Consider the following 13,050-nt stretch of genomic DNA (forward strand, 5'->3'; position numbering starts at 1 on the left):
CTGGGGCCGCGGCCGTTGGGAATGCCAGTTGCGGGGAGGGGGGGGGGGCGCGGCCAGTAGGGGGTGATTGGCGCGCGCGCGCTGGGACAGAAAAAACATCCGCCGGAGGCCCGGCCGGGCGGCGCTCCAGCAGTGCCCAGCAGGCAGGTGCGCGAGGCGAGGAAGTGAGCGCATTCCGGCCCCCCGGCCGCCGGCCCTCCGGTGAGTCACCGCCGACCCCTGCGGCCCGCTGCCGGATAGGAGGGACCGGCCGCAGAGGGGAGATTTGGGTGGCCGGAGCCCCTGAGGGTGGTGGTGGGGGGAACCCCTTCAGGGTTACCGTAGCGCTGGGGAGAGTAAAGGGAGGAAGGGTCCTGTGGGGTCGAGGTCCTGGTTTCACCCCAGGCGCGAAACCCCTAATAGACACTGAATACAGAGCCCGTGACTGAATGGAGGCAGGCAGGGAGCCTCCCTTGGGAGAATCTTGGGGCAGGGAGAAGGCCCCAGAGAGCTCGTGTGGGAAGGGAAAGGGGCCCTGGGCAAAACAGCAAGTGGGTGAGACTGGGGAGGGGAGGAGTGTGGGGCTGTGGAGTGAGAGCACGGTGGACTGGAGTGCTGGAGGATCACAGCGCCAGTGTAGGCCTTGGCGAGCCAGAGCCTGTAGATGAAAGGAGACTTCATATCAGGTAGGAAGGTGGAAATGGCCAGACCCCAGACAAGGTCTGCCCAGAGGCCTGTGTGCTCGGAGAGTGGAAGGTAGGTTTAGGGGGTGGTGGGACTTAAGGTTAGGTAGGTACCCTGTAGCCAAGTCATTAAAGGCTTTGAATGCTGGGGTGAGGAATTTGGATTTGGCCTTGCAGGTGGCAATGACGGCCTCTGAGCAAGAAGAGTAGTGACTGACTTAAAGGCAAGGTTATCTGTGTGTAACATTACTGCCTCCCATTCCGTCTTTGCTGAAGAATTAGGCATGGATATGCTAATTTTTATAGTCATTTAACACTGTGTAACTGCATTTATCAAACGATTAAGTGTTGGATTTTTAAAAATAGTAAAGTTGAAAAATCTGATTCAATATTTGATTTAAAACCCAAAGTTGAGGCTATCAAGATTAGTTACATGGCATTATGCTTTTGTGCCCCTTTTTCTCGCAGTGACCTGAGTGAATTCTGTTTCTAGTGTCTCAGTTTTGCATCAGCACAATCCTTCTAGTTTTCCCCTCCTTCATCTTATGGTCTTTATTTTTAACCTTAACTTTCTTCTGTGCAGCCATTTAAACTGCCCTATAACCCAAACCAAGTAAAACATTTCTTGGAGTGGGCACTGGGCTACAGTATACAAATAACCCAGCTTTACGTATGTATTATATTATTATGTTCTGTGCACATGTATGTAACTGTGGAGTTTCTGTGTTTAGCCTGTGGCTGATAAAAAGAGAGAGAAAGCTAAATCTGTTTTATTCACAATAGTATTTATATAACAGTACTTATTAGTCTGATTTCTAAAATCAACTCTATGATGGTATTTGTCTCAGAAACTGACGCTCATTCTATCATATCATGATCTTTATATTTATTTTATCTTGGGCTGAAGGCAATTCCAAGAATTAGGATTTTAATAATTTATTTTAAAGATCTTTAAATCCTGCAGTTGCCTTTGGCCCCAAACAAGAAAATCTGGGTCAGTTAAATTTTAAAAAAAGAAAATGAGGGGCGCCTGGGTGGCGCAGTCGGTTAAGCGTCCGACTTCAGCCAGGTCACGATCTCGCGGTCCGGGAGTTCGAGCCCCGCGTCGGGCTCTGGGCTGATGGCTCAGAGCCTGGAGCCTGTTTCTGATTCTGTGTCTCCCTCTCTCTCTGCCCCTCCCCCGTTCATGCTCTGTCTCTCTCTGTCCCAAAAATAAAAATAAAAATAAAAATAAAAAATAAAAAAGAAAATGATTTACTATATTGGGCCCTGCTGCTTTCTCCTGTGCTGTTTCAGTCCCAGCCCTACCTTATTCCCAGTGGCTTTTGCCTTCATTCCTTCTTTGCTCTGCGGGGCATCTTTAGAGGAAAACTTCACACCAACTTCCTCTACCATAAATTCTCTCCCTTCCTTCAATTCTACACTTCTCTTTGCCAATGTACACCACTACTTCTTCACTGATTTTTTTTTTTTTTTTAAACCTACAGCCCTTTCTGGCTCTTTTCCATCTTTAACACTCTCTTGTTGAAATCTTCTCTTTTTCCTCCTTTCTGTTTGGTAAGACCTTAGATTTTTAAAAGATTGGATTTTATTTATTATTTATTCTGCATGATCTGTCTTCCTTCCTCTTCTCTCACCTTTTTCTGATTTGGGGCTGTTTGTAAACCCTGTTATGCTTGCTTTAACCAACGCTTCAACCTTCCCGTTGTGATTAAGCATTCTTCCTCTAGGTACAGCAGAAAACGCTTATGTTTCCACTCTTTTTCCTACAAGGAAAAAAGGTTTTCAAATTTACATCGACTTCAGCCTCTTCTTCCAACATTTTGCATCCAGCAGCATGACGTGGTCAATTGTAAAGTCCGTTGAGTGACTCCACTAGCCTGATGTTGTGCTAGGCACTGAATAGTGAATTTCACAATCCTGGCACCAGTTTCCTCAGCAATTGCCAACAATAGATGTTACCACATGCGTGCATGTGAATTCTCTCGTGTATATGCTAAAATGCACAGATAGTATAACAAGTCAGTATGTGTGTATGAATATATGTTCAGGATATTACATTATAATCAAGGTAAGTGCATTTTGGGGTAGAAGATGAGGATGGGTAAGTTGATAGCTAGGATAGAAGGTTAACAGACATCATCCTTTGGTATTCTGTATTCAGATGAGAAAGATGAGTGGAGCCATTCCTATACAGATGAGATCACACGAAGGAGGCTGAGTTTCAGGAGTTCTGAGAGATGACAAGCAAGGGTTTGGTGAACGGCAGGAGGATGGGATAGAGGGGCCAGAGTCCAAGAACATTCCTATACTCAGCTCGGTACTCTCTCTGGCAGAGAATAGAAAAGATTGTCTGGTTGTAGTGGTGGTTTCAACTATGATCGAGATTCCATTAATAACCCATATTGAAGTTTTCTACCTTGTCTCTGTGCCATTTGAACCATTCTTAACAAGTTCTTATCATTTTTTTTCCTCCTTACGAACTATTACGTTCATGATAGCCCCTACCACCAATAATTAGCCCCTAGCTAACCACCATTAATTTTGACTAAATTACCTGGCTACTTATAAATTTTCATTGTTCCTGCCTGCTCTACAATCTATTTATGGCAGTAGTGACTTTTAAAATTCTATTTATGACTCACTTTTATTTATAAATTGCTCTTTTCTTAAAATTATAGACTCAAAACTAGATACTTAGAAGGCATCTAGTTTTTTGTTGTCTCTGAAAGATGATCAAGTTGATCTTTGCTTTCTCTATATTGAATAAAATGGGTTACTTCCTCCTGCAGTCAGAGGCCACCCCTTCTGTTATCTGGCTCTAGGTACTAGAGGCTTGTTAAGCTGAAATCTGGCTTCTTATAGCATCTCATTTTCCCCCTTAGTTCTGCTCTTTGAAATGATATGGAAGAAATCGACTTGTTTTTCAGTGCGGCAGCTCTTTAAAGATTTGAAAAGCGTTTGTTTTTTGTTAGCTATTTGTCTAAGCTTTTTTCTTTAGCACTAATAGAACTTTCTGTGATGATAGAAATGTTCTCTACCTGTCTTGGCTAATCAGTAGCCACTAGTCACATGTGGCTTTTGAGCACTTGAAATATGGCTAATGTGAGGAATGGAATTTTAAATTTTAATTTTTTTTTTTAACGTTTATTTACTTTTGAGACAGAGAGAGAGAAAGCATGAACGGGGGAGGGTCAGAGAGAGAGAGGGAGACACAATCTGAAACAGGCTCCAGGCTCTGAGCTGTCAGCACAGAGCCCGACGCGGGGCTCGAACTCATTAGCCGTGAGATCATGACCTGAGCTGAAGTCCGATGCTTAACCGACTGAGCCACCCAGGTGCCCCTGGAATTTTAAATTTTAATTAATTTAAATGTAAATAGCCATATGAGGTGAGTGGCTGTTGTGTTAGTACAGCTCTAAACTCAGAGTTAGTATGTTGTCATATGGCTGTCTTTTGGCTACTCCATAAATCTTATGGTCATTTCAAAAAATGGTAAAAATGTGTGTAACTGGGCTCTTGGTCTGCCTAAAGGCCAGTCTTCTATGTTGTCATAGCTGAGAAACAACACAAACCCAAAGCCTTGATGAGTAATGTCAGTTTTTATTGAAGGGGTAAAAGATGAAGGTTAGAATCTCATCTCTCATGTACCAAAAGCAATGCTTAAGAAAAAATTTCTCAGGGCGCCTGGGTGGCTTAGTTGGTTAAGCGTCCAACTCTTGATTTCAGCTCAGGTCACAATCTCACAGTTTGTGAGATCAAGCCCTGCCCTGCGTCAGGCTCTGTTGCTGACAGCACAGTGTGGAACCTGCTTGGGATTCTTTCCCTCTTCCCCTCTGTCTGCCCCTCCCCTGCTCGTGCTTGCTCGCTCTCAAATAAACATTTCTAAAAAAGGGGGGGAGGGGGGAGAAATCTGCATTTAATCTCTTCCCCAAAGAGAAAGAGTCCCTGAAGTCCCTCTCCCTCAAGTGGCTAACAAATCTCTCCCTTCTCTTTTCCCTTCTTTCCCCAAAATATATTTTCTCCTCCTCTTTGAACCTTACTCCTCTATTCTCTTTGAGTACCACCCTCTTCTCCTTTGAGGCGAGTTCTTAGCTGTGCTCCTCTTCAACTTCCCTTCCCTTTTAGTATTTCTGCTTGGGAAAATCAAGGAACTTTCCCCCTACCTATCTTTCTAGGGGCGGGACTCGGGAATGAGAGATTAGGGCTATAGTGTCATAAATAATTTTTCTTTTCCTTTCTCACATAATTCCTGACCTCCTCCTAGGAGTCCTCCTGTTTTCTTATCATTGCTGAAGAGTTTCTATTTAGTATTCTTTTACATAAGAATCTCTGTTGTCTTCTTTCATTCCATGTCTATGCTTGACACATACTAATAAAGCTCCTTCTTCACAGTTCCTTTACCCATTTTCCTTTTTCTTTCTTTTTTATTTCTTTCCTTCTTTCCTTCCTTCTTTCTTTTTTCTTCTTTTTAAAAGAATTTTTAATGTTTATTTATTTTTGAGACAGAGAGAGACAGAGCATGAGTAGGGGAGGGGCAGAGAGAATGGGAGACAGAATCCGAAGCAGGCTCCAGGCTCCCAGCTGTCAGTACAGAGCCTGATGCGGGGCTCAAACTTGTCAACTGCGAGATCATGACCTGAGCCGAAGTCAGACACTCAACCGACTGAGCCACCCAGGTGCCTCCCCTCTTTTTTTTGACTTAAGTTATTTTTAATAGATTTATCTTCTCTTTACCTGTCTTCTACATAGGGAGGGGCTGTATCCATTGAGGGAATGGCATTCCTTTCCCACTCTTGTCACCCAATGCCTCGTCCTCCCTTGATTTTTTCTTTGGCTTACCATCATTGTCCATACCTACCTCCCTCTCCTCCAATCTCCTCTTTATCCATATCTTTAATAACATTTACTATTTTTTAAAATGATTTTGGGGGTCTCATTTTTTCCAGAGGTCCTCACACAATTCTCTGTGCCGTGACCTAAAACTGTGTATGTAGCATTGATTTCTGTGGATTGGAGGTGATGGGGTTGAGGGGCAGAATATCCTCAACCATGGCGCTGATGTTTTGGACTGGATAATCCTTTATTGTTGGGGGGCAGTCCTGTGAACTGTGGGATGTTTAGCAGCATCCCTGACCTCCACTGTGACCACCAGAAATATTTCCAGACATTGCCACATGTCCCCCTGGAGGGCAAAATCCACCACTACCCTCCCTGCCTATGTTGAGAACTACTATGCTGTAATATGGGCTTTCTGAAATGGATAGGTGGTTGTACTTTTTCTCTCCAGCTGCCAATTTGTTTGCTTAGCCTGGGTTTTCGAAAGTGCGGTCTTTGTCTTACTTGGTAGGAGGTAGCTTCTTAAAATTGCAGGTTTCTGAGCTCATCCTAGACCTATTGAATCGGAAACATTGGAAGTGGAATCTGTAAATCTGATTTTTACAAGACGCTCCCCCCTCTTCTCCCCTAACCAGGTAATTCTTTTGCCCTAGGCTTGACCCTCCTGTGGCATAACTGCTGCATTACCCACATTTTTTTCCTGCAAATCTTGCTGGTGCTCCAGCTTTGCTTCCGCTCTTGGCCCCATGATGCCAACACAAATAAGGAGGCCTCAGGTTACCAGGACAACTGGAGCACAGGAAACCGTAAAGACTCTGAGCTCCTACAGGCATCATGGACTGTGGCTATGCTGGCTTGATTTCTCTTGGGGGCTCAGTCATACTTTCTATTCCCCATTCCCAAACTACCCAGACTGGCAGATACCCAGGCCCAATCCACAGATCCTAATTATACAGACTGGGTGGTGGAATCTACAATGGGTGGAATGGAGAAGGGTAAATGAAGCTCTGTTACTCACACCATTGATATTCTGTGTCATGTTGGTGGTAATTGAATTTTTATACTGGTGAGAATTATATTCACCTGAGAGTTGATGTGATTACAGGCTTTGGAATCAGGATGCATAATATTATTTCTATTATTTATAGTTGCTTCAGTGAACCTTGAGTCTTGAATCTTTTTGGATCCCTGGATAGAGGTTTTCACAATTAGCTTTGGGTCAAAAGATTTAGCAATCTGATAAACTGAGAACAGCTAACGTTTAGCAAGAAAAGAATAGTTACCAGATAATGAGTTTGAGTTCTATTTACATTTCATTATAAAGCTAGTCTTTGTTTTAAGGTAGATCATCTGGTTTAAGTCTCTAAAGCCATGAATAAATGAAAATTTGCTTGCACATATGGGCACTTAGATGCTTAGAAAATGTTGAATTGATCCAGAACTGGAGCAGGCCACCTCCATGGAGCATCATGGCAGGTGAGAGCAAGAGGAAATAAAGGGTGATAAGATTGACTTGATAGCTCTTTTCAAATAGTTGAAGGATTCTCCTGTGGAGGAGGGGTCAGATTTACTTGCTTTAGTTCCAGAAGGTAGAATAAGCACCTTTATTTCAGATGACAGTGATAGAGGGACAGACTTTGGTTCAGTAAGGAAGAATGTTTGATTAATTGGCTGACCTCAGACTGGAATGAGCTGAACTGTTAGTGAATTATTTGTGATGGTATTGTTTATATGGAGGTTAGAGTACTGATTGCACAAGGTTTGGATGCGATTTGGGACATTAAATTGAGTTTGGCCTGGAAGAAAAGCAGGCAAATTTATTGGAGGTCAATTTACCCTTTCTATTACATGATTCTGTGGCAACTCTTAAAGTCATTACTGTTTTCCTAGGCACCTCTGCCAAGTTTACCCCCCTGAGTCATTGAATATTAGAGTTGGTAGTAGAGTCTTTAGAAATTTCTCAAATGTTCTCTAGTCCTCTGGAGATATCTCAAGAATGTCACAGAGGTGGCTGAGAGAAGTGAGATGAAGGACAGCTGAGGCTCTGAGCCTTTTCCCTAGGCTTCAGCCAGAAAAGTCTTGCCTTCCCCCCCCCCCCCGAAAAAAAAAGGGGGAGGGGGGTTCTACTGGAAAAAAATTGTAAAAGCCCTGATATCCTAAGTTCTTCATTTTACTGACAGAGAAACTAAGATACAGAGCAGAGAAGTGTCTTGCCAGAAGTCACACAGCCAATACATGTCAGGGTTGGAATTCAAATTTAGCTCTTCTAATTCCAGGCTTCAAATCTACTAGTCTAACTTCTTATAATTCAGTGATAAGTTTCTCTCCATTTCTCTGGCTCCACTATAAGCCAGAATTTTATTTCTTCAGATCTATCTCCTGTTAGCCGCTGAACAGGTCTCTCTGCTACCCAATCTCTCTTTCTTCTGGTCTATATTATATTCACAGCTGCCATGTTATACTTCTTGAAGCATTGTCTTTATCATGAGATTTCCCTGCTGAAGAACCTTCTCTGTATTGCCTAGAAGGACTTTTCAGCCTGACACATTGTTAGTATTCTTTAGGATCCTTATTGTTCACCTAGCTGAACTTTTGCCCAAGTCCATCCTGTTATGGGTAATTAAAGGGCTATATAAAATAGTGAGATTAACTGAGTCCCACCCTACTTCTAGACACCACTTTTGGCAGGATTTTTGTGTGGAGAGTTTTAATCAGGCATGATGAAAAGATACAAAAGAAATAGAAGATTACAGCTCATAAACGGCAAGTTGCACAACAATATGTATAATACCCAATTTATGTGACACATACAGTTAGTTGTTTACAAACAAGAATGAGATGTATAGAAAGCATCTGGAAGAAAATACACCAAACTGATAACAGGAGTTTTTTTTAGTTTAATTTTTGAGAGACAGGGTAAGCAGGGGAGGGGCAGAGAGAGAGGGAGACAGAATCCCAAGCAGGCTCTGTACTGCCAGCGCGGAGCCTGATGGGGGACTGTGAGATCATTACCTAAGCTGAAATGAAGTTAGGCGCTCAATCAACTAAGCCACCAAGGCACCCCTATAACAGACATTGACTCTAAGGAGGGAGATTGAAAAACAATGGCGGAGAGCATAGGAAGAGGGGACTTAAAAGATTTATTTCTCCATTGAGGAGAGCCTCACAGGATGGAAGGGAGACCTAAGGAACCAGGCTTGGAACTGACAGAGAAAGAACTGCTCAGCTATCTTGCTTGGTTTCAATGGAGGGAGGGAAAACTTGATTTTACTCTCCCAACAAATATTTACATAGAACGGGGGAGTTAATTGCCTGAAATGACATCAGAGTACTCTTAGGAAGTGAGCATGGATGCTGTGAACTAGAAATGACAAATGTCCACTGAATTCATCACCCCTACCCTCATTTCTTTTTTTTTTTTTCAACGTTTTTATTTATTTTTTGGGACAGAGAGAGACAGAGCATGAACGGGGGAGGGGCAGAGAGAGAGGGAGACACAGAATCGGAAACAGGCTCCAGGCTCTGAGCCATCAGCCCAGAGCCTGATGCGGGGCTCGAACTCACCGACCGCGAGATCGTGACCTGGCTGAAGTCGGACACTTAACCGACTGCGCCACCCAGGCGCCCCCTTTTTTTTTTTTTAAGTTTAGTTTGAGAGAGAGAGAGAACACAAGTGGGGACAAACAGAGAGAGAATCCAAAGCAGGCTCCACACTGTCAGCGCAGAGCATGACGTGGGACTTGAATTCATGAACTACAAGATCATAACCTGAGCTGGAATCAAGAGTCAGACTGTCTCGTAACCAACTGAGCCACCCAGGTGCCCCTCTCCACCTGCCCCCTCATTTGTTGGGGGGTGCCCCCTCAGCTTTCTTCTAAGCACAGGAAGGACACAAAGCAAAAATACAACCTGCCACTTCCCTCCCTACCTGCTCTATCTTGCACTCTCTCATCCTCTTAACTCAATGCACCTCAATCCCTAGTAAATGTTAAAACCACACCACAGGACTTGAACTAAGCCAGTAAAGAAAGGTCTAAGATGGAGGTGTAGATAAAAAATAGCTTTGGGGCACCTGGGTGACTCAGTTGGTTAAGTGTCCAACTTTGGCTCAGCCATGATCTCATGGTTTGTGGGTTCGAGCCCCACATTGGGCTCTGCACTGACAGCTTGGAGTCTGGAGCCTACTTCGGATTCTGTCTCTCTTTCTCTCTGCCTCACCCTGATTGTGCTGTCTCTCTCAAAAATAAATAAATAAACATAAAAAAAATAGCTTTCTTCAGCTGTTATCCTTGCTTAGGCCTGATTTTTTATTTTTTATTTTTAATGAAATCTATTTTATTCATTCATTCATTCATTCATTCATTTAGAGAGAGGGCACAAGTGAGCAAGGGCAGAGAGAGAATCCCAGGAGGACAGGCCTGATTTTTATATTTTTAAGTAAATCTAATTTTATTTTATTTTATTTTTTATTATTTATTTATTTAGAGGGCACAAGTGAGCAAGGGGCAGAGAGAGAGAGAGAATCCTAGGAGGGACAAAGAAGCAGGGCTCACTCAAAGAGGGACTTGTGCTCACCCAAAGTAGGGCTCGAGCTCACCTGATATGGGACTCAAAACTCATAAACTGTGAGATCATGTCCTGAGCCAAAGTCAAGTGCTTATTGACTGAGCTACCCAGGCACCCTAAGCCTGATTTTTCTTCTTATTATTATCAAAAAAACGATTTTTTAATGTTTATTTTTGAGAGAGACAGCCCATGTCGGGGAGGGGCAGGGAGAGAGGGAGACACAGAATCTGAAGCAGGCTCCAGGCTCTGAGCTGTCAGCACAGAGCCCAATGTGGGGCTCAAATCTATGGACCATGAGATCATGACCTGAGTCAAAGTTGGAAGCTTAACCGACTGAGCCACCCAGACACCCCACCCTAAGCCTGATTTTTAAAAAATTAAATTAGGTTAATCAGGAGAGGATGTGCAAATTCACTAACTTCTGTGAATTAGAAAACAAATTCTAAGGTACTGCATTTCCACTGGACAGAACCCATTTCTCTGGTGTGTTTCAGAAGGCTGACTGGTAAAGGATAATTCTATACTATATATGGGCTGCTAAACCTCTAATGATTTGCTGGCCAGCCACTGTTGGTAATAAAAAAGAGTTTAACTCCTTAACTGTTGCAAAATAATTATTTTTTCAACTTTACAGAAATATAATTTACAAGCAAGATGATGTACGTGTTTTCAAGTGTACAACGTAGATGTTTGCACTTATATAATCATCTTCCCAGACTAGTCACTTCTGTTACCCCCCGACACACACACACACAAAGTCCCCTGTTGCCCTTTGCGGTCTCCCCTCACCCCACCCCAGACATCCACTGATTATATTTCTATCACTGTAGATTAGTTTTACCTATTGTAGAGGTTGATATAAATGGAATCATACAGTATGTGTCCTGTTCTTAGCTTCTTTAATTCGGCATTACGTTTTTCATATCCATTCATGTTTTTGTGTATGTCAGTAATTTATCCTTTTTTTTTGCTGAGTAGTATTTCATTGTTGGATATGCCACAATTACTTCCCCAGCATTTAATGATAATGAGTTTGTCCATTCATCTGCTGATGGACATTTAGGTTGCTTTCTACTTTTTAAAAAAAGTTTATTCATTTTGGGAGAGAGAAGGAGAAAGTGTGCATGTGTGCGCATGCATATGTGTGCAAGTTAAGGGGGGACAGAGAGAGAAGAAGAGAGAGAATCCCAAGAAGGCTTTGTGCTGTCAGCACGGAGCTGACGGAGGGCTCAATTTCACCAGTTATGAGATCATGACCTGAGCCAAAATTCAAGAGTTGGGGGCGTAACTGACTGAGCCACCCAGGCACCCCTAGTATTGTCAGTGTTTAAAATCATTCTATTAAAAAAAATTTTTTGGGGGGGGGGGTGCGCCTGGGTGGCGCAGTCGGTTAAGCGTCTGACTTCAGCCAGGTCACGGTCTCGCGGTCGGTGAGTTTGAGCCCCGCGTCAGGCTCTGGGCTGATGGCTCGGAGCCTGGAGCCTGTTTCCGATTCTGTGTCTCCCTCTCTCTCTGCCCCTCCCCCGTTCATGCTCTGTCTTTCTCTGTCCCAAAAATAAATAAACGTTGAAAAAAAAATTAAAAAAAAATTTTTTTTTTGATGTTTATTTTTGAGAGAGAGAATGTGTGTACAAATGGGGGAGGAGCAGAGAGAGAGAGAGACAGAATCTAAAGCAGGCTCCATGCTGTCAGTGCAGAGCCCAACATGGGGCTCAAACTCAGAAACTGTGAGATCATGACCTGAACCGAGGTCGGATGCTCAACCAATGGAACCACCCAGGCGCCCCAAGGTTTGTAGTGATGTCTCATTGTGGTTGTAATTTGCTTTTCCCCAGCAATTAATGATACTGGGCATCTTTTCATGTGCTTATTTGCCACCAATATCTCATATTTTGGTGAAGTCTATTTAAATCTTTTGCCTATTTAAAAAATTGGAATGTTGGTCTTATTGCTGTAAGAGTTCTTTATTCAAAATACAAGTGAGTATATGAATTGTGAGTATATGTGAATATATGAATTGAAAATATTCCCCCAGTGAGTGGCTTGCCATTTTTCCTTGTGTCTTTTGAACAGCAGAAGTTTTGAATTTTGGTGAAGTCTAATTTCTTACTTTTTTTTTCTTTTACAGTTAGTGCTCTTTGTGCCCTGCACAAGAAATCTTTGCTTACAACAAAGTCACAGATTTTCTCCTGTGTTTTCTTCTATATCTAGAAATTTTATAGTTTTAACTATTATACCTAGGTCTTTTTGTGCTAATTATCCATTTCGATCACTTCTTTAGCTTTTCTTCACTGCATAACAAATACAGTAGGAAAGGAAGAATCTGAAATAAAGGTGATTACCTCTCAGAAAAGGATATATTGTAGAATAGATTTTAAACATTTGTTGTGTGTACTGTTGTCTTCATGCAATATTTATTAATTTTTTATGTTTATTTTTGAAAGAGAGTGCATGCTTGCACGTGTGCGCACGAGTGGGGAAGGGACAGAGAGAGAGACAGAGGATCTGAAGTGGGCTCCATCCAGCTGCGTGCTGGCAGCACAGAGCCCGATGTGGGGCTCAAACTCACGAAATCAGTAAGTGATCTCATGCTCCTGTCACTAGATGTAGTGACCAGACTTTGGTTTATACAAAACAGTTTGGTTTTGTTTCTAATCCTGTTTTTGGTAATATCTTTTTGCCAAAAGAGTTTGCTGTTAGTATCATCACGGAACTCCTAGTTCTCTTTCCTGATAACCAGAGAACTAGATATCTCCTATAACTAACCGATCATATGTTCCTTAAAGCCATCATACTTTATTTGTGTTAATGATACCACCATTCTACAAGCCACCTCAAGTATCAGTAATAAGTGTTATTTACTATTAACATTAATAAACTAGTACAAATGTTAATAACCAAATAACAAGTGGTGTTAATTCAGAGCAGGATGAGACCACTATGGCTGAGGATAACCTTCATAGAAGAAATAAGGATTGAACTA

The sequence above is a fragment of the Felis catus genome, chromosome D4 (assembly GCF_018350175.1).
Source record: "Felis catus isolate Fca126 chromosome D4, F.catus_Fca126_mat1.0, whole genome shotgun sequence".
NCBI classification, from domain to species: domain Eukaryota; kingdom Metazoa; phylum Chordata; class Mammalia; order Carnivora; family Felidae; genus Felis; species Felis catus.